The 22,177-nt window shown below is 43.1% G+C and overlaps 7 non-coding genes across 7 annotated transcripts; all 7 read left to right on the forward strand.

The window, feature by feature from the left end:
• Window positions 1-539: 539 nt before the first annotated feature.
• Window positions 540-612, forward strand: TRNAF-GAA (transfer RNA phenylalanine (anticodon GAA)). Its single transcript has one exon. It is a non-coding gene; the product is annotated as a tRNA-Phe (tRNA).
• Window positions 613-1,578: 966 nt separating this feature from the next.
• On the forward strand, window positions 1,579-1,651 carry TRNAF-GAA (transfer RNA phenylalanine (anticodon GAA)). Its single transcript has one exon. It is a non-coding gene; the product is annotated as a tRNA-Phe (tRNA).
• Window positions 1,652-8,309: 6,658 nt separating this feature from the next.
• TRNAF-GAA (transfer RNA phenylalanine (anticodon GAA)) lies at window positions 8,310-8,382 on the forward strand. The gene has a single exon. It is a non-coding gene; the product is annotated as a tRNA-Phe (tRNA).
• Window positions 8,383-9,348: 966 nt separating this feature from the next.
• Window positions 9,349-9,421, forward strand: TRNAF-GAA (transfer RNA phenylalanine (anticodon GAA)). The gene has a single exon. It is a non-coding gene; the product is annotated as a tRNA-Phe (tRNA).
• A 959-nt stretch (window positions 9,422-10,380) lies between these two features.
• Window positions 10,381-10,453, forward strand: TRNAF-GAA (transfer RNA phenylalanine (anticodon GAA)). Its single transcript has one exon. It is a non-coding gene; the product is annotated as a tRNA-Phe (tRNA).
• Window positions 10,454-11,419: 966 nt separating this feature from the next.
• Window positions 11,420-11,492, forward strand: TRNAF-GAA (transfer RNA phenylalanine (anticodon GAA)). The gene has a single exon. It is a non-coding gene; the product is annotated as a tRNA-Phe (tRNA).
• A 966-nt stretch (window positions 11,493-12,458) lies between these two features.
• TRNAF-GAA (transfer RNA phenylalanine (anticodon GAA)) lies at window positions 12,459-12,531 on the forward strand. The gene has a single exon. It is a non-coding gene; the product is annotated as a tRNA-Phe (tRNA).
• The last annotated feature ends 9,646 nt before the right edge of the window (window positions 12,532-22,177 follow it).

Here is a 22,177-nt window from a genome sequence, read left to right on the forward strand (position 1 = left end):
GTCCGCCTCTGTGGTGTAGTGGTTAGTGTGATTGGCTGCCACCGCCGGAGGCCGGGGCTCGATTCTAGGCACCCGTGATGATACCTAACTTATGGCCACGGCCGATTCCTTCCCTCTTCCCTTCCACTCTTCCCATCCCCCCGCAAGGCCCCTGTTCAGCATAGCAGGTGAGGCCGCCTGGGCGAGGTGCTGGTCATCCTCCCCAGTTGTATCCCCGAAACAGAGTCTGAAGCTCCAGGACACTGCCCTTGAGGCGGTAGAGGTAGGATCCCTCGCTGAGTCCGAGGGCAAAACCGACCCTGGAGGGTAAACAGATTAAGAAAGAAAGAAAAATATTCTAGATGAAGACCTACGTTAATGTCCCCCCGCCCCCTCTCGCTCCACACTGAAATCCTGGTTACGCTACTGCAGTCCCATCTCTACCGTCTCAACGATTACGTCACCGACTTGGCTAGCGAAACACTTCCCCATGCTTCAATAGCCGTAAGCATTCTTCAAATCTGTAAATATTACAACTATCAGTTGGGATTACGCCTGTAGCCGAAGTAGCTCAGTTGGGAGAGCGTTAGACTGAAGATCTGAAGGTCCCTGGTTCGATCCCGGGTTTCGTCAACCTTTTCCGTCTGCTCTTAATGTATACAATTCGCAGTCTACGCCTGTAATTTGGTTGGAGTTTCAGGTGAAAGATATTCTCCTCTTGGGAATATGGCTTCGTAGACATACAACACAGCTCACTACCAACCACCACAGTAAAACGCAATAATCGTAGTGAATACATCCTTTCACATAGGGTTAGAATCATCAAAGGCATCCGGCCTTAGAAATGAACCAAATCCCCATTATGTGCTAACCTGAGTAAAGTGGGCAAAATGCCACGGAGAAGAAGAGAAGGGAGAATTAGAGAGTGGAAACTGGTAGATAAGCAAGTTCAGGAGAAATTAGTGGAGGGTCCAATACTGTTCCAAGGACACATACAGGAGATATTGGTGAGGAATGGCAGAATGTGACTGCATTTATTTGCAGCGTAGAAAGAGCACAACGTCCGCCTCTGTGGTGTAGTGGTTAGTGTGATTGGCTGCCACCGCCGGAGGCCCGGGCTCGATTGTAGGCACCCGAGATGGTACCTAACTTAAGGCCACGGCCGATTCCTTCCCTCTTCCCTTCCAATCTTCCCATCCCCCCGCAAGGCCCCTGTTCAGCATAGCAGGTGAGGCCGCCTGGGCGAGGTGCTGGTCATCCTCCCCAGTTGTATCCCCGACCTAGTGTCTGAAGCTCCAGAACACTGCCCTTGAGGCGGTAGAGGTAGGATCCCTCGCTGAGTCCGAGGGAAAAACCGACCCTGGAGGGTAATCAGATTAAGAAAGAAAGAAAAATATTCTAGATGAAGACTTACGTTAATGTCCCCCGCCCCCTCTCGCTCCACACTGAAATCCTGGTTCCGCTACTGCAGTCCCATCTCTACCGTCTCAACGATTACGTCACCGACTTGGCTAGCGAAACACTTCCCCATGCTTCAATAGCCGTAAGCATTCTTCAAATCTGTAAATATTACAACTATCAGTTGGGATTACGCCTGTAGCCGAAGTAGCTCAGTTGGGAGAGCGTTAGACTGAAGATCTAAAGGTCCCTGGTTCGATCCCGGGTTTCGGCAATCTTTTCCGTCTGCTCTTAATGTATACAATTCACAGTCTACGCCTGTAATTTGGTTGGATTTTCAGGTGAAAGATATTCTCCTCTTGGGAATATGGCTTCGTAGACATACAACACAGCTCACTACAAACCACCACAGTAAAACGCAATAATCGTAGTGAATACATCCTTCCACATAGGGTTAGAATCATCAAAGGCATCCGGCCTTAGAAATGAACCAAATCCCCATTATGTGCTAACCTGAGTAAAGTGGGGAAAATGCCATGGAGAAGAAGAGAAAGGAGAATTAGAGAGTGGAAACTGGTAGATAAGCAAGTTCAGGAGAAATTAGTGGAGGGTCCTCCAAGGACACGTACAGGAGATATTGATGAGGAATGGCAGAATTTGACTGCATTTATTTGCAGCGTAGAAAGAGCACAACGTCCGCCTCTGTGGTGTAGTGGTTAGTGTGATTGGGTGCCACCACCGGAGGCCCGGGCTCGATTCTAGGCACTCGAGATGGTACGTAACTTAAGGCCACGGCCGATTCCTTCCCTCTTCCCTTCCAATCTTCCCATCCCCTCACAAGGCCCCTGTTCAGCATAGCAGGAGTGGCCGCCTGGGCGAGGTACTGGTCATCCTCCCCAGTTGTATACTCGACCCAGTGACTGAAGCTCCAGGACACTGCCCTTGAAGCGGTAGAGGTAGGATCCCTCGCTGAGTCCGAGGGAAAAGCCGACCCTGGACGGTAAACAGATTAAGGGCCGGTATTATAATGAAGGTTTAAACTGAAGATTGAGTTAAACTGTAACTAGAGTTTAAACAGATGTTGAGTCTTATAATGTCCGGCCAAGTTAAGCTGAGGTGAAGAAGGAAATATACGATCTTGGTAGCAGTGACTTGCGAGAAAAGATGACTGTCGATAATGTTTTGCAATGACTTGCGAGAAAAGAAGACTATCGATGATGTTTTGTTTACTTCTTGTAGTGAAAATGGCTGATAACAACAAACGTTGTCCTAATTTTACGTGCAGGGAAATAGAATTGCTTGTGCAATTAGTACAAAAATACAGTGGGGTTATTGAGTGCAAAAAGACGGACGCTACAACATGGAGAGAAAAAGAATTGGCCTGGGAGAAACTTGCCGAGGAATTCAATTCTTATAGTGGCGGCATACCCAGATCAGGAAAAAATTTGCGAGTTAAATATGAAAATGTGAAGAAATCTACAAAAAAAAAGTTCGTGGATGAAAAACAGGAAGTATACAAAACCGGAGGTGGGTCAGTTCCATCTATTAAAATAACTGCAGTGGATAATGCAGTGATAGAACTGATGGGTGAAAGCAGCACTGGGCTCGAACCTGTACACGATAGTGACTCTGTTCCCTCAGCTTCCACTTCGCAGGTTAGTGATTTGCAGTGGAAAAGCTGGAACCCCATAATGTTGAGGCAACCTGTGTCCAGTTCCCTGATTGCTGATGCCGTCATCGAAGATGTTGAAGATTTGGAGACTACAGATGCTACAGACAGACCCTCTAGAGAAACTGACGGAAGATCTAGGAAGAGGAAGAGTGATCTGACAACGGACTGCCGTGTGAAATACAGCAAATTATCTGCTGCTAGAGGAGAGCTTATTGACCTGCAAAAGGCTAGCATTAATTTAGAGATGAGGTTAAAAGAAGAGGATGCTGAGATGAAGAGAAAAGAACACGAGATGAGACTGGATTTTATGAGGAGGGAATTCGAAATGAACCAAGAGAAGTTGAAACTAGAAATAATGATTTTGAAAAAAACAGTTCAGTGAAAATTAACATTATTTTATTTATGCATTTTGCCAATTCCAAGTGTGATGTAATTTAATTTGTACACATTTTCATGATTCATTTTTGTAATATAAATAGAAATATAAAGTAGGCCTACATATTCAAACAAAACTTTTACAAAAGAAAAGGAATAAGTTATGAAAAATGGTAACAATTTGATTTGCCTTCAAGGACACTGGGCCTGAGTTTTTGGCCTAAAATATACAAAATATCAATATTTCTATTTTCCCATATTAATATACTCCTAATCCCTAGGGATCATTTTGCGGTATTATTTTCCATGTTCCGCCAGTTTTGAAAGCCCAGCGTTACGTTTAAATGCCTGGTGAACAACTTTTTAAACGCCACCTTCTGTTGGCTTGCGATGGTAGCACACACTTTTCTCTCCATTATGCTCTGTACTTTAATTTATTGCAAGATGAAGATTTTGAAATTGCCTCTGAATCACTGTGTCTGCGTTGTGCTCCTATCTGGAGTAAAAATATCATACTATTACTATGTAATGTATACAAAACCTAAATTTGTTTGTAAATCACATCAGTGCAAATTCCATGCTCTTACCTTCTTTTTAGTTTCAGATATAATTGTTTAATGTTTAGGGAGGTATTTATAAGTTGTTTTGGTAGTAATTAATGTAGGCTATACATAACAAATTAGTGGCAATTAATAACTAAAGTAGTAACCAGGTAGGATTGTATGTTTTGTAAACAAAATAATCATGGTGTGTATTATTGCTTTTCTGTGAGTGAATTTATGGTGTTAAAATGCATGCCATTAGCTCATGCTGGCATAAGCCAAGAAATAAGAGTAAAATAAGTGAAGATAGGGCTCTAAAGCAAGTTGTTACTTGGTGGAAATAAACAGGTAGGCCTAGTGAAAATGTGATTCAACAACAACCTGCAATTCAACATGCATTTATGTCCCTGCATGCTGGAGCACCAAGAACGTCTAAAATTACAATTGAAGAAGGTATTGTATATATTGATGTTAGCAGTAAAAGTGTGAAGAAGCTGACAATGTTTGGCAATACATCTGAAAGTAGGCCTGATTCCCAATTAACAAGAGATCACTTTATTTTGATACACTGTACCTCACTCTATGAACTGGTTAAACACCTAAATGTGTGGAATGTGGAAATTTTGCTCTCACTTCAAGTGAGGAACAGGCATGGTTTAGCTTATAAACTATGCATAAAATTTTCTTTGTGTGTGGGTTCTGTCCAAATCAGACACACTCAAGTCCTCAGCTAAAAGATGAATCTAAATCCCAAAGATCCCATTTTGATGTAAATAGAAGGGCTGTTTTATTTCAAGCAATAAAAACCTAGAATGCCCACCAGACTTTTTCGTGGTGGTCTTAAAACTAGCATGTATGTTTTTTAATGCCCTGTCTATATGTTTAGTTATTACTTTTACAATTTATTCATTGGTTTTGTTGTAAATAACTTTTAAATGCTCAAATTTGAAGCAATTCTTTGCAAATTGAAGCTGGTAAAGACAGAAAATTATTTCAGTATGGTAATTGGCCCAGTCTTAAAATTGATAACTAAGTTAATTGACAGAGAAATAAGGTGCTGCATAGATACCTGAGAATTGTGGTACCTTCATCGATTTAGTCCGCCTTACGTTTTCAATATTTGATGAATTTTCATATAAATGCTCAGAATATAATTAGGTAATATCTATGGAACAATTCAAAATACAGTGATAGAAATTTTAACAATGCTTCATATTACCATATACTTGGACCACATACAATGTCAAGTTCGTATCTCAATATTTGCAGAAATTCATTATGCATGCTTACAGAAAAATACAATTACTGGTATCTCCGTCCTACATTTTCAGGCACAAGAAACCTAACCTGCATTTCATTTTTGTTTATGGTGGCCTAAAAATTGGCATGTATGTCCTTCAGTGACCTGTCTATAAGTTTAGAGATTACTTTTACAATTTCTTCATTGGTTTGGTTCTAAATAACTTTTAAATGCTCAAATTTGAAGCAATTCTTTGCAAATTGAAGCTGGTAAAGACAGAAAATTATTTCAGTATGGTAATTGGCCCAGTCTCAAAATTGATAACTAAGTTAATTGACAGGGAAATAAGGTGCTGGATAGCTACCTGAGAATTGTGGTACCTTCATCGATTTAGTGCGCCTTACGTTTTCAATATTTGATGAATTTTCATATAAATGCTCAGAATATAATTAGGTAATATCTAATGAACAATTCAAAATACAGTGATAGAAATTTTAACATGCTTCATATTACCATATACTTGGACCACATAAAATGTCAAGTTTGTATCTCAATATTTGCAGAAATTTATTATGCATGCTTACAGAAAAATACAATTACTAGTATCTCCGTCCTACATTTTCAGGCACAAGAAACCTAACCTGCATATCATTTTTGTTTATGGTGGCCTAAAAATTGGCATGTATGTCCTTCAGTGACCTGTCTATAAGTTTAGAGATTATTTTTACAATTTCTTCATTGGTTTGGTTGGAAATAATTTTCATATTCTCAAATTTGAAGTAATTTCTTTCAAATTGAAGCTGATAAAGAATGAAAATTATTTCCGTATGGTAAAATGTTCAATCTCAAAAATAACTAAGTTCATTGATAGGGAAATAAGGTTGTACCTTCATCGATTTAGTGGGACTTACATTTCAAAAGGCCTATTTTATGACATTTGATATAAATTATCAGAAAATAAATTAATAGCTATGGAACAGTTCAAGGTAGGCTACAGTATAAAAATTTGAACATTGCTTTATATTACCATATTCATTCACCATATAAAGTTTGAAGTAAATAAGTTTTTATATGTCAGTTCCAATGTTCCTTAAGTAAATTATTAATTATGTTCAGCCTATAAAATATAAAATCTGCCATGATGTAATTACACTATTTGGACTTTGTACTTTGCATGCTATTACATAGATCTGCAAATGATAGTGGTATCGTTTTCTGTCTGCAATATGTCAATGAAGGTTAAAGAAATCTTTTGATACAAATCTGAAATTTCTATATTGAACATCCTTTGTGCAACAACACATAAACTTGTAGTGATTACTCAGTGCCATCATATAGGCCTATTACACTTCTGAATTAAATAGTCAACACTCCACTAGCATGATACATGATTATTATGTGACAATAATTGAACTACTACGATAATACAGAAATACTCATGATAATAATAATAGTGGTTTTTAAACTCATCGATTGTTACTTTTTGCTCAAATTGGCCATTTAGTTACATGTTACATTAGTTTCACAATAAATTTGAAAAGTATTCTTGAATTAGCATTTGCCTAACAAATTCTCCACCTCTGTTTACTTCAATCCCTAGCGCCCTTTCCATTATACCTTCTAGTCTGTCCTCATCCATATGTACAAAGTCTGGTTCAGGTTCATTCATGTCTCTTGCAATGTTATGCAGAACTGCAGTTGCAACAATAACCATCTGAGCAGTTTTCAACTTTTGTCTTATGCCCAGAGACAAAACAGGGAATCGACGCTTCCAAACTCCGAAGAGCCTCTCGACAACGTTTCTTGTTCTTATTTGAGATTCATTATACAACGATTCCGCAGGAGTAGCAGGTTCCGGGAGTGGTGTCATTAGATATGGTTTGATGCCATACCCAGAATCTCCAAGCAATAGAGAACTGCCATGCACACCTGATTCAAACTGAGCCCTCAGTCGTGAATTGCTGAATATGGTAGCATCATGTGCTGATCCTGGCCATCTTGCTACAATATTCTTGATTTTCAGATTTGCATCAGCTACAACCTGCACGTTTAATGAAAAGAACCCCTTTCTGTTTCTGTATTGCTCTGCAGAATCTCCTCCAGGGGACTGTATTCTGATGTGGGTACAGTCAATGGCACCAATCACTCTGGGAAACTTTGCAATTTTGTAAAACTGATTGTTACTTACTGACATGTCATTTTCCTCTGCTGGTAATTTTATTTGCTGTGGAGCAAGGGAGGCTATAACATCTGTCACACGCAATATAGTCCGTGAAACAGTGGCCTTATGAATTCCTCCGAAATCTCCCATTGTAATGAACATACTACCGGAGGCATAAAACCGCAATGCTATTAGTAGTTGACTGAGGGGTTCTACAGCATGATTTCTGAAATAGAAGGAAGTTACCTTATTTTATAAAATTTACACTTTTAACATTCAAACAGTTCAATAACTTATTTCATTTTTACATTCTTACCTTTTCGTTGCATGTTTTATTCTAGCACCGATTTGCTGAAATAGGGTTATGGCAGTCTGTTTTGTAAGCCTAAACCTATTTAAAAACTCTGTTTCATTCCATATATGAAAGTGACGTGCCCTTGCTCGAAAAACTCGTGGTGCCCGCGGTCGTTCAATAATTTGAACTACTTCTTCATCATCGCTTAATACTTCTTCAAACACCTCAAAAATATCTTCCAGGTCCATTCGTTCTGCCATGTTGTAAGGTTATGTATTCTTAAACTTCAGTTTAAACGGTAGATGAGTGGCAGTAAAATTAATCTCTAGTTGAACTTAAGATTAAGTTTTATAATACGCAACTAACAGATAAACTGAAGTTTAAACTGAACCAACAGTTTAAACCTCTATTATAATACCGGCCCTAAGAAAGAAAGAAAAATATTCTAGATGAAGACCTACGTTAATGTCCCCCCGCCCCCTCTCGCTCCACACTGAAATCCTGGTTACGCTACTGCAGTCCCATCTCTACCGTCTCAACGATTACGTCACCGACTTGGCTAGCGAAACACTTCCCCGTGCTTCAATAGCCGTAAGCATTCTTCAAATCTGTAAATATTACAACTATCAGTTGGGATTACGCCTGTAGCCGAAGTAGCTCAGTTGGGAGAGCGTTAGACTGAAGATCTAAAGGTCCCTGGTTCGATCCCGGGTTTCGGCAATCTTTTCCGTCTGCTCTTAATGTATACAATTCACAGTCTACGCCTGTAATTTGGTTGGAGTTTCAGGTGAAAGATATTCTCCTCTTGGGAATATGGCTTCGTAGACATACAACACAGCTCACTACCAACCACGACAGTAAAACGCAATAATCGTAGTGAATACATCCTTCCACATAGGGTTAGAATCATCAAAGGCATCCGGCCTTAGAAATGAACCAAATCCCCATTATGTGCTAACCTGAGTAAAGTGGGCAAAATGCCATGGAGAAGAAGAGAAGGGAGAATTAGAGAGTGGAAACTGGTAGATAAGCAAGTTCAGGAGAAATTAGTGGAGGGTCCAATACTGTTCCAAGGACACATACAGGAGATATTGGTGAGGAATGGCAGAATTTGACTGCATTTATTTGCAGCGTAGAAAGAGCACAACGTCCGCCTCTGTGGTGTAGTGGTTAGTGTGATTGGCTGCCACCGCCGTAGGCCCGGGCTCGATTCTAGGCACCCGAGATGGTACCTAACTTAAGGCCACGGCCGATTCCTTCCCTCTTCCCTTCCAATCTTCCCATCCCACCGCAAGGCCCTTGTTCAGCATAGCAGGTGAGGCCGCCTGGGCGAGGTGCTGGTCATCCTCCCCAGTTGTATCCCCGACCTAGTGTCTGAAGCTCCAGAACACTGCCCTTGAGGCGGTAGAGGTAGGATCCCTCGCTGAGTCCGAGGGAAAAACCGACCCTGGAGGGTAATCAGATTAAGAAAGAAAGAAAAATATTCTAGATGAAGACTTACGTTAATGTCCCCCGCCCCCTCTCGCTCCACACTGAAATCCTGGTTCCGCTACTGCAGTCCCATCTCTACCGTCTCAACAATTACGTCACCGACTTGGCTAGCGAAACACTTCCCCATGCTTCAATAGCCGTAAGCATTCTTCAAATCTGTAAATATTACAACTATCAGTTGGGATTACGCCTGTAGCCGAAGTAGCTCAGTTGGGAGAGCATTAGACTGAAGATCTAAAGGTCCCTGGTTCGATCCCGGGTTTCGGCAATCTTTTCCGTCTGCTCTTAATGTATACAATTCACAGTCTACGCCTGTAATTTGGTTGGAGTTTCAGGTGAAAGATATTCTCCTCTTGGGAATATGGCTTCGTAGACATACAACACAGCTCACTACAAACCACCACAGTAAAACGCAATAATCGTAGTGAATACATCCTTCCACATAGGGTTAGAATCATCAAAGGCATCCGGCCTTAGAAATGAACCAAATCCCCATTATGTGCTAACCTGAGTAAAGTGGGGAAAATGCCATGGAGAAGAAGAGAAAGGAGAATTAGAGAGTGGAAACTGGTAGATAAGCAAGTTCAGGAGAAATTAGTGGAGGGTCCTCCAAGGACACGTACAGGAGATATTGATGAGTAATGGCAGAATTTGACTGCATTTATTTGCAGCGTAGAAAGAGCACAACGTCCGCCTCTGTGGTGTAGTGGTTAGTGTGATTGGCTGCCACCGCCGGAGGCCCGGGCTCGATTCTAGGCACCCGAGATGGTACCTAACTTAAGGCCACGGCCGATTCCTACCCTCTTCCCTTCCAATCTTCCCATCCCCTCACAAGGCCCCTGTTCAGCATAGCAGGTGTGGCCGCCTGGGCGAGGTACTGGTCATCCTCCCCAGTTGTATCCTCGACCCAGTGACTGAAGCTCCAGGACACTGCCCTTGAAGCGTTAGAGGTAGGATCCCTCGCTGAGTCCGAGGGAAAAACCGACCCTGGAGGGTAAACAGATTAAGAAAGAAAGAAAAATATTCGAGATGAAGACCTACGTTAATGTCCCCCCGCCCCCTCTCGCTCCACACTGAAATCCTGGTTACGCTACTGCAGTCCCATCTCTACCGTCTCAACGATTACGTCACCGACTTGGCTAGCGAAACACTTCCCCGTGCTTCAATAGACGTAAGCATTCTTCAAATCTGTAAATATTACAACTATCAGTTGGGATTACGCCTGTAGCCGAAGTAGCTCAGTTGGGAGAGCGTTAGACTGAAGATCTAAAGGTCCCTGGTTCGATCCCGGGTTTCGGCAATCTTTTCCGTCTGCTCTTAATGTATACAATTCACAGTCTACGCCTGTAATTTGGTTGGAGTTTCAGGTGAAAGATATTCTCCTCTTGGGAATATGGCTTCGTAGACATACAACACAGCTCACTACCAACCACCACAGTAAAACGCAATAATCGTAGTGAATACATCCTTCCACATAGGGTTAGAATCATCAAAGGCATCCGGCCTTAGAAATGAACCAAATCCCCATTATGTGCTAACCTGAGTAAAGTGGGCAAAATGCCATGGAGAAGAAGAGAAGGGAGAATTAGAGAGTGGAAACTGGTAGATAAGCAAGTTCAGGAGAAATTAGTGGAAGGTCCAATACTGTTCCAAGGACACATACAGGAGATATTGGTGAGGAATGGCAGAATTTGACTGCATTTATTTGCAGCGTAGAAAGAGCACAACGTCCGCCTCTGTGGTGTAGTGGTCAGTGTGATTGGCTGCCACCGCCGGAGGCCCGGGCTCGATTCTAGGCACCCGAGATGGTACCTAACTTAAGGCCACGGCCGATTCCTTCCCTCTTCCCTTCCAATCTTCCCATCCCCCCGCAAGGCCCCTGTTCAGCATAGCAGGTGAGGCCGCCTGGGCGAGGTGCTGGTCATCCTCCCCAGTTGTATCCCCGACCTAGTGTCTGAAGCTCCAGAACACTGCCCTTGAGGCGGTAGAGGTAGGATCCCTCGCTGAGTCCGATGGAAAAACCGACCCTGGAGGGTAATCAGATTAAGAAAGAAAGAAAAATATTCTAGATGAAGACTTACGTTAATGTCCCCCGCCCCCTCTCGCTCCACACTGAAATCCTGGTTCCGCTACTGCAGTCCCATCTCTACCGTCTCAACGATTACGTCACCGACTTGGCTAGCGAAACACTTCCCCATGCTTCAATAGCCGTAAGCATTCTTCAAATCTGTAAATATTACAACTATCAGTTGGGATTACGCCTGTAGCCGAAGTAGCTCAGTTGGGAGAGCGTTAGACTGAAGATCTAAAGGTCCCTGGTTCGATCCCGGGTTTCGGCAATCTTTTCCGTCTGCTCTTAATGTATACAATTCACAGTCTACGCCTGTAATTTGGTTGGAGTTTCAGGTGAAAGATATTCTCCTCTTGGGAATATGGCTTCGTAGACATACAACACAGCTCACTACCAACCACCACAGTAAAACGCAATAATCGTAGTGAATACATCCTTCCACATAGGGTTAGAATCATCAAAGGCATCCGGCCTTAGAAATGAACCAAATCCCCATTATGTGCTAACCTGAGTAAAGTGGGAAAAATGCCATGGAGAAGAATAGCAAGGAGAATTAGAGGTTGGAAACTGGTAGATAAGGAAGTTCAGGAGAAATTAGTGGAGGGTCCAATACTGTTCCAAGGACAGATACAGGAGATATTGATGAGGAATGGCAGAATTTGACTGCATTTATTTGCAGCGTTGAAAGAGCACAACGTCCGCCGCTTTGGTGTAGTGTTTAGTGTGATTGGCTGCCACCGCCGTAGGCCCGGGCTCGATTCTAGGCACCCGAGATGGTACCTAACTTAAGGCCACGGCCGATTCCTTCCCTCTTCCCTTCCAATCTTCCCATCCCCCCGCAAGGCCCCTGTTCAGCATAGCAGGTGAGGCCGCCTGGGCGAGGTACTGGTCATCCTCCCCGGTTGTATCCCCGACCCAGAGTCTGAAGCTCCAGGACACTGCCCTTGAGGCGGTGGAGGTAGGATCCCTCGCTGAGTCCGAGGGAAAAACCGACCCTGGAGGTAAACAGATTAAGAAAGAAAGAAAAATATTCTAGATGAAGACCTACGTTAATGTCCCCCCGCCCCCTCCCGCTCCACACTGAAATCCTGGTTACGCTACTGCAGTCCCATCTCTACCGTCTCAACGATTACGTCACCGACTTGGCTAGCGAAACACCTCCCCATGCTTCAATAGTCGTAAGCATTCTTCTAATCTGTAAATATTACAACTATCAGTTGGGATTACGCCTGTAGCCGAAGTTGCTCAGTTGGGAGAGCGTTAGGCTGAAGATCTAAAGGTCCCTGGTTCGATCCCGGGTTTCAGCAATGTTTTTTAGTCTGCTCTTAATGTATACAATTCACAGTCTACGCCTGTAATTTGGTTGGAGTTTCAGGTGAAGGATATTCTCCTCTTGGGGATATGGCTTCGTAGACATACAACACAGCTCACTACCAACCACCACAGTAAAACGCAATAATCGTAGTGAATACTGGGACCTTTCCCACCATCCCCCATAGCTCATGGTACCCTGTGCCAACAAAGAGGTGACCCTGTCGGGTCATGAACACATGGCACCATGCTCCACGGAAGGCGATGGTCAAGGGACCTTTTCGGCCTGTGACGATTCCCTCTCATTGGGATTGAATGAGTAATCCACTCACATGAGGGGTCAACGCCCTACGGCGCAGCAAGTGCGTTGCTAACTCTCCCGTTCCTAAGATCTGAACCCCGGCTACTCAGAGTCGCAGACCGTCCGCGGCGATAAAAATAAAATATCTTACTACTAACTTAAAGGCATAACATGAACGGAAGAGGTTCTGGATGCTAATTATCGGCAAAAATTAGGCACGAATAAATTTTCTGAATATTTAATTCACTCCCGTTGAACATATTTACAATCTACAACCTTGAACATCATAGTTAAATTACATCCACTGAATTTTAATACCCGCAACGGACAACCATGTCCGGGCTATCACCCAAGTGAAATTTTGATCCACATCATTATAAGATTCATTATGTGGTCTATTGACATTACGCTGCTGAATATTATAACACAAAACAATCACCCATTCGGATTAAGCACCTGGGTGTTCACATATAGCTTCAAACAACTCGGAGAAATTTGAGTTGCGTTTACTACACACTTGGTTGATAAACTTGGTTTCGAATTTACGGACACGATTATTTTACTTGCTGAGTACGGTAAACACTATTATAATGAACCTAACTTTTTACAAAAAAAATTATAAGAAAACTATGACCTTACGGATATAAATATTCCCGGGATTAATTCCCAAATTACATATTTAAAACACAGCAAGTTACACTAATTTACTCTAAGATTAGAGTGGCCACCTACATCGAACATAACACGAGAAATATAATATTTAAAGACATAAAAAAATCATAAAATGATAAACAACTTCACGGCGTTACAACCTCTCGCACAAACATGAAATGCACACAGTTCTAGTTACTGCTAATCACCTCATTTGAGGACTAACTATACACATCATAGGGCCTGAACCCTCCACTCAAACGAACTACCAAAGGATTTTTCACGAAGTCTCAATTAAACAAAGCAATTAGCATCAAACAACATCCTATTTACACTATTATCACACCTGGAAGAGAAAACACATATTATAACATTTTCCATATATGGTAACTGCATCTGGTTTACCATTCGCCGTCGTTTGTGTGACTGACTCCCTTTTGTCATGTCCGAGGTACGAACGGGAGACCAACAGGTCTCTCGAGTCGGGGAACCTGAAGAATCAAGACCCTATCTATCACTTCTACCTGTGTATGAATTAAGTGTTCCTGCATTCATTCTTTCTTAGCCTTATTAGAATGTGGTAATCGATTAACATAAAACATTTCCTAGCAGAGCACAAGAGGGTTCCAGGAAAAACACTGCCTTGAGAAAGACGGCCATACATTTGCCTTTTAGCAGGCCTAGTTTGACACACGCGAGCTCCGACCCTCCCGGGGTGGGATGCCATAAATTTCCTTGTCAACCGCCCTCACACCGGCCATATTCTCTTTAAACCCAACATTAGCGCGTTTACAAAGCCTATTCAGTGGGCCAATTTATTCACGCGAACAAAAATAACAAATACAAACAGGTGCATAGAGTTATGCTTTAACCCGCTCAGGTATTCTTCATCTGACCAATCTCTCAACTTTTGGGCCGTTACATTATTTTACTCTCTCTCTCTCTCTCTCTCTCTCTCTCTCTCTTTTATAGGAGTCCGGAGTTCCATCCTCGTGCCTCTCATAGTAAAACTACCACAATCCACGGGCTAGCAAACTAGAGTTTAATAAACTCACTGGATTTACTAATAACAATCGTCATAATAATCACAATAATGATAGTAATAATAATAATAATACGGACTATGTACCTGACATGAAGTTATAGTTCTTTAATAAATCGGCAGTCCGCCTCTGTGGTGTAGTGGTTAGCGTGATTAGCTGCCACCCCCGGAGGCCCGGGTTCGATTCCCGGCTCTGCCACGAAATTTGAAAAGTGGTACGAGGGCTGGAACGGGGTCCACTCAGCCTCGGGAGGTCAACTGAGTAGAGGTGGGTTCGATTCCCACCTCAGCCATCCTGGAAGTGGTTTTCCGTGGTTTCCCACTTCTCCTCCAGGCGAATGCCGGGATGGTACCTAACTTAAGGCCACGGCCGCTTCCTTCCCTCTTCCTTGCCTATCCCTTCCAATCTTCCCATCCCTCCACAAGGCCCCTGTTCAGCATAGCAGGTGAGGCCGCCTGGGCGAGGTACTGGTCATACTCCCCAGTTGTATCCCCCGACCAAGAGTCTGAAGCTCCAGGACACTGCCCTTGAGGCGGTAGAGGTGGGATCCCTCGCTAAGTCCGAGGGAAAAACCGAACCTGGAGGGTAAACAGATGATGATGATGATGAATAAATCGGCATAAAATTATCCGACCAAACTGATTAATTTAAATGAAATAAAATGAACTAACAAAAAGGTATTTAAGCAATCACAAACAAAAAAAAAGAATTTTTTAACAGGGGCCTTAGGTAGTGTTGGTGGGGTGGACATTTGTACCTCGGTGCCATGACTCTTCACACACATATTATACAGCAACGCCTTAAGTTATCATGCATAAATACAACTACTTTACATTAAATAGAGTACTTCATCTATCCAACTTTATCTGGTTCACAGGATATATGGCAAAGATTCTTGCGTCATCTTAACCTGACTTATTTCATATATCTCTCCAAGAACGAAGGCTCCTTTATTACCTCAACGAAATTAATTAGCCTTTTCCCCCCGTCTCCTCTGACAGTACTCATAAAACAAGGATATAACCATGCTCATGCAATAGAGACCACTAGATGGGAAATTCATACTCTATTCCTAAACTGTTTCCTTCCCAAACAACTTTAAAAGGTTAAACTAAAATAAAAATACCGACCACTCTAATCTTACTACTTTAATTATTCAATATAAAATCATCCCATGCTATTCCTATATTCTGATATGATTTATCTACAGGGAATATCAATATCATAAGATCATAATTTTGTACTCAACAATGCTGGTCCGTTGTCCATCGTCCGCCGTTCGAGCCCCGAATGAGGGCTGCCTCGAAGGTCTTAGCCCATCCTGCTGAAGTGGGAGATCGCTGGTTCAAGACGTTCCATGATGCTCCTGGAATAATCCATAGCGTTGGGGTTTGAACACTGAAATGGCACTGTTTACACTTTTTTCACAAAACTTCCTCCACTCACGTTACAGGCAAATTTTCCTTTCTTCTAACCAGAATGAAAGTTATGAATGTATACGATACCCTGGTACAGGACGCAGCTAGTCTATCCTAATCTGACATATGCAATTCCGAGCTCACAGTTTCATTACCGAAACAGTTTAACCTCCCGCAATACCCTAAGGTGGGCTACTTATGTTTATTCTCGACCCTGTCTTGTCGGCTTTGTTCAGCGCGCTCCTCAGATTACGCTGTTCTGAAGCACGATAAACATTGATACAATTTTGTTTATGTGATAACCGCTAATTCTTCGTACTATCACTACTCACTCGCCTGCCGTTTACACAGTTTCTAACATAGATTATAATTAAGAAGCTCTCTGCCTCCACTACGGGGTACCGATTGAAAATTAACGTTCCACGTTCGACAGACGGCAATTCATTGTTTCACCGTTCTCGGTGCGAATTTATGTCACTCACGATCCTTCGTGTCGCACCGTGATCAAATTATAGATGCGCACATCATGTTTACACAGTTCAGATTTTTACTGCAGATTCGCACTGAAATCCGACTTTTCACACTCCCGCTCACTGAAAATTTACACACAAAGAGAGGGAAATCAGACCAAAAATCGGCCGTGTGGTCACCTCGTAGACTCCTCGAAGACTGCTGTCCACCCTCATATGTGCAGGGAAATATAAAGGCTCCCTAGGGTGGGGAATGCTTGGGAGACATCTCCCTCCTACACATTTCAGTTTTCCAGATCCACAAGGCTTACGAATCCCAGCGATGCGGCAACTTGTGTGGCCAGCTACTCCGAAATACCAGATGTGATGCGGAACTCAGGATGATCAGTGGATTTGTAGTAATTAATTCCAATACAATCGTGGTGGGGGTAGTATTCGCTAATAGTATTTGGCGACAATGTAGGCGTGGGTAAGCCGTGGTGGTTACGTAATCTTATGAAGGTGCACTTTCGTAGGTGAGATTATTCTACCTTGTTTTTCAATTTTGCCATTCATCCAATATTCCTCTTATTACTCTGATGTATATTTTCTGGTTAGTTTAGCCTTTATTGAGCTGAAAATACCCCTGAAATCGCCCCATCGCTTTGGCATCGCTGTGCGTTGGCGTTTGTTTTCAATATGGAGTCAGCAAAATTGTATTCTTCTTCCCCTTTTTCCATGATACGCGCGCAGTTCGGGAGTTCTTCTAAGCCACCCCCTGGGAGATTTAGGCGCCTCTATGTCGCGAAGTGTTATGCAATATGACGCTACTGCCAGCATCCACACAAAGGAAGCTACAAGCCTACTAATTTCTTCAATATATACTTCGAAATAATTATTCCTGTGACTATACGGTCACAATACATCCTTCCACATAGGGTTAGAATCATCAAAGGCATCCGGCCTTAGAAATGAACCAAATCCCCATTATGTGCTAACCTGAGTAAAGTGGGGAAAATGCCATGGAGAAGAAGAGAAAGGAGAATTAGAGAGTGGAAACTGGTAGATAAGCAAGTTCAGGAGAAATTACTGGAGGGTCCAATACTGTTCCAAGGACACATACAGGAGATATTGATGAGGAATGGCAGAATTTGACTGCATTTATTTGCAGCGTAGAAAGAGCACAACGTCCGCCTCTGTGGTGTAGTGGTTAGTGTGATTGGCTGCCACCGCCGGAGGCCCGGGCTCGATTCTAGGCACCCGAGATGGTACCTAACTTAAGGCCACGGCCGATTCCTTCCCTCTTCCCTTCCACTCTTCCCATCCCCCCGCAAGGCCCCTGTTCAGCATAGCAGGTGAGGCCGCCTGGGCGAGGTGCTGGTCATCCTCCCCAGTTGTATCCCCGACCCAGAGTCTGAAGCTCCAGGACACTGCCCTTGAGGCGGTAGAGGTAGGATCCCTCGCTGAGTCCGAGGGAAAAACCGACCCTGGAGGGTAAACAGATTAAGAAAGAAAGAAAAATATTCTAGATGAAGACCTACGTTAATGTCCCCCCGCCCCCTCCCGCTCCACACTGAAATCCTGGTTACGCTACTGCAGTCCCATCTCTACCGTCTCAACGATTACGTCACCGACTTGGCTAGCGAAACACCTCCCCATGCTTCAATAGCCGTAAGCATTCTTCTAATCTGTAAATATTACAACTATCAGTTGGGATTACGCCTGTAGCCGAAGTAGCTCAGTTGGGAGAGCGTTAGACTGAAGATCTAAAGGTCCCGGGTTTCGGCAATGTTTTTCAGTCTGCTCTTAATGTATACAATTCACAGTCTACGCCTGTAATTTGGTTGGAATTTCAGGTGAAAGATATTATCCTCTTGAGAATATGGCTTCGTAGACATACAATATAGCACACTACCAACCACCACAGAAAGACGCAATAATCGTAGTGAATACATCCTTCCACATAGGTTTAGAATCATCAAAGGCATCTGGCCTTAGAAATGAACCAAATCCCCATTATGTGCCAACCCGAGTAAAGTGGGGAAAATGCCACGGAGAAGAAGAGAAAGGAAAATTAGAGAGTGGAAACTGGTAGATAAGCAATTTCAGGAGAAATTAGTGGAGGAACCAATAGTGTTCCAAGGACACATAAAGGAGATATTGAAGAGAATGGTAGAATTTGACTGCATTTATTTGCAGCGTAGAAAGAGCACAATTTATTATTTCTTTTAAATATGATGGGTTTTCATTTCAAAAGTTATACATTATTATTAGAAGAATGTTTGTTTTTAAATTATCAAAATAATGATTTTTTATTTGCTTGAATCAGTCAAAAAGGTTACGAGTTTTGAATGTTTTGCGTACCGGTGTATGCAAAGCTGTACGAGTAGTGTAACTCTGCCGCACTTCAACCTTAAGGGATGTCCTTGCTCACGAATTCTCTGAGGTAAACAACATTTTATTTGTTTTACCTTAATTTTTAAAATTTACACTTCACTCCAGCTGATTAGCAAGAAGTATCATAAAATAAAATATTGTTCAATTTTTTATACACTACCTACCCCTACCGTGTTCGTCTGGAAGTTAAAAGTAAATGCACACTTGGAATCGTAGGGAAGGTATAACAAGTAAGTGAATTCTCCTTTGCACATATGCAATACTGTGCATTTATGGGTTCAGGCAACGGCCGCTTTCTTCCCTCTTCCCTTCCAATCTTCCTATCACCCCACAAGACCCCTGTTCAGCATAGCATGTGAGGCCGCCTGGGCGAGGTACTGGTAATTCTCCCTAGTTGTATCCCCAGACCCAATGTCTCACGCTCCAGGACACTGCCCTTGAGGCGGAAGAGGTGGGATCCCTCGCTGAGTTCGATGGAAAACCAACCCTGGAGGGTAAACAGATTAAGAAGAAGAAGAAGATGATGAAAGAGCACAATGATGAACATCAAGAACGGTAAGATAGAAGATAATTTCGTGTGGCTATTTCTAGCCGAGTGGAGCCCTTGTAAGGCAGACCCTCCGATGAGGGTGGGCGGCATCTGCCATGTGCAGGTAACTGCGTGTTATTGTGGTGGAGGATAGTGTTATGTGTGGTGTGTGAGTTGCAGGGATGTTGGGGACAGCACAAACACCCAGCCCCCGGGCCATTGGAATTAATAAAACACGCTGAAATATTGGAATGAAATAAAATATAATCCCCCTCTGTGGTGTAGTGGTTAGCGTGATTAGTTGCCACCCCCGGACGCCCGGGTTCGATTCCCGGCTCTGCCACGAAATTCGAAAAGTGGAATAAGGGCTGGAACGGGGCCCTTTCAGCTTCGAGAGGAAAACTGGGTAGAGGTGGGTTCGATTCCCACCTCAGCCATCCTCGAAGTGGTTTTCCCGTGGTTTCCCACTTCTTCTCCAGGCAAATGCCGAGATGGTACCTAGCTTAAAGCCACGGCCGCTTCCTTCCCTCTACCTTGCCTGTCCCTTCCAATCTTCCCTTCCCCCCACAAGACTCCTGTTCAGCAAAGAAAGTGAGGCCGCCTCCTTCCCAATTGTATCCCCGACCCAATGTCTCGCGCTCCAGGACACTGCCCTTGAGGCGGTAGAGGTGGTATCCCTCGCTGAGTCCGAGGAAAAAAGCCGACCCTGGAGGGTAAACAGATTAAGAAAGAAAGAAGAAATAAAATATAATGGAACGGAAGAAATTGTGGAGAGAAAGGGAAATAACCAGTCGCGGTCGGCGGACTCTTTAGGTCGGGGGCGGCCACAGTTCTTTCTCCAACAAATCATCCTTTGCTACTAACCATTACCACCGCACTCATTCAAGTCTTCCGCGCGAAAACAAACTAATTCACTGCTGCCAACTCTCACAAAACGCGGAATGCAAGCCAGAGGCCCAATTAGAATCCAAATTCCTGGTCTCAGATGATACAATTCAGTATAATTATTTATTATTTTCTTCTTAAAATATAAACAATAGGGCAGCAAAGTTATAATTTATTATTTTATTTTATTACATGCTACCACGTAGATTTGGCTGGCGAATGCTGGTATAGGGATTTGTGAGGACCTCTTTTATTATTATTATTATTATTATTATTATTATTATTATTATTATTATTATTATTATTATTATTAGTAGTAGTAGTAGTAGTAGTAGTAGTATTGCTTTAGGTCGCACCGACACGCATAGCTCTTACGGCGACGATTGGAGAGGAAAGGCCAAGGAGTGGGAAGGAAGCGGCCATAGCCTTAATTAAGGTACACCCCAGCTTTTTTGCCTGGTGTGAAAATGGGAAACCACCGAAAACCATCTTCAGGGCTGCCAACAGTGGGGCTCGAAGCCACTATCTCCCGGATACAAGCTCACGGTTGCGCGGCCTTAATCACAAGGCCAAATCGCGCGGTGAGGACATCCTTACTGCTACACTGCTTGCCCACTTGAAAGCCCATTCCCGCACCCTTCCTTCTCCAGAAACCGTCCGCCAACGTTTCACCCTTACATCTTAGCCCGTTCACCAAAACTATATCCTCGGACGGAAGCTCGAGAGTTCGTCCCTTATCCTGTCCGACTTGTTGGCTCAATGGTCAGCGTACTGGCCTTTGGTTCAGAGGGTCCCGGGCTCGATTCCCGACCGGGTCGTGGATTTTCACCTTGATTGGTTAATTCCAATGGCCCGGGGGCTGGGTGTTTGTGCTGTCCCCAACATCCCTGCAACTCACACACCACACATAACACTATCCTCCACCACAATAACACGCAGTTACCTGCACATGGCAGATGCCGCCCACCCTCATCGGAGGGTCTGCCTTACAAGGGCTGCACTCGGCTAGAAATAGCCACACGAAATTATTATTATCCTCAACCTGAAAACTTTTACCAGTGAACTGCGCGCTGAAAGTCAGTCACCTAAGTTTGACAACTTTGAATAAATGAGAATTTACAGTTTTACAATGAAAAGTAATTTACCTAGCATTATTCGAGTCCAATATTTGACTTCAAATATCGACAGATAAAAAAGAATCTTTATCGTTTTCTAGGGAGGACACCGTTCGGGAGTCCTTAAGGGCAGGCCGCTACTGAAAATAACAAACACCAGGGAAGGTAGGGGGGGGGGGTGTAGTGAAACTAAATGAATGTACAAGGAAGAGGTTGATTGCTGTAGAAAGGAAGAGAAACTGGAAGCAGTTCGGCAGCTGGATTTCTGGGATTGTAGTGGACATGTAGATTGCTCAAGAGTGCATGGAAGAGGAAACATACCCAGAAGATTGTAAAAAAAAAGCTAATTTTATCAAATAAAATTGTATTGACTTATTATAAAAGCATACAAATTAACAAGCGATTTGGCTGCGCTCCTCGGATTGTGCAGCTGTGAGCATGCATTCGGGAGTTGGTGGATTCGAACCACACCATCGGCAGTCCTGCAGATGTTTTTCCCGGTGTTCCTGATGTTCCACCAGGTAAATCTTGAGACTGTACCTTTATGCCACGGCCAATTTCTTCCAAGTCCTAGCCTCTTCCCATCCCATCGTCACCAAAAGCTGAGTTGGTGGGATGTTAAAGAATTATACAGCAGAAAGGAAATTACTATTATATCCCATGTTTTCGAATAATAGAAAGAGCATTAGAAGGAATTATATGAGAAAAAAAAGGGAAATATAACATCAAGAAGAAGAATTTGGTATCAAATATGGAAGATAAGGTTTGTAGGTCATTTCCATTATGAGGCTAAATGTGGAACAGCGTTGGAGGTGTGATGTTGGGAGTAGAGGGAAGATTGGATAGAAATGCAA

This window comes from Anabrus simplex, chromosome 2, assembly GCF_040414725.1.
Source record: "Anabrus simplex isolate iqAnaSimp1 chromosome 2, ASM4041472v1, whole genome shotgun sequence".
NCBI classification, from domain to species: Eukaryota; Metazoa; Arthropoda; class Insecta; order Orthoptera; family Tettigoniidae; genus Anabrus; species Anabrus simplex.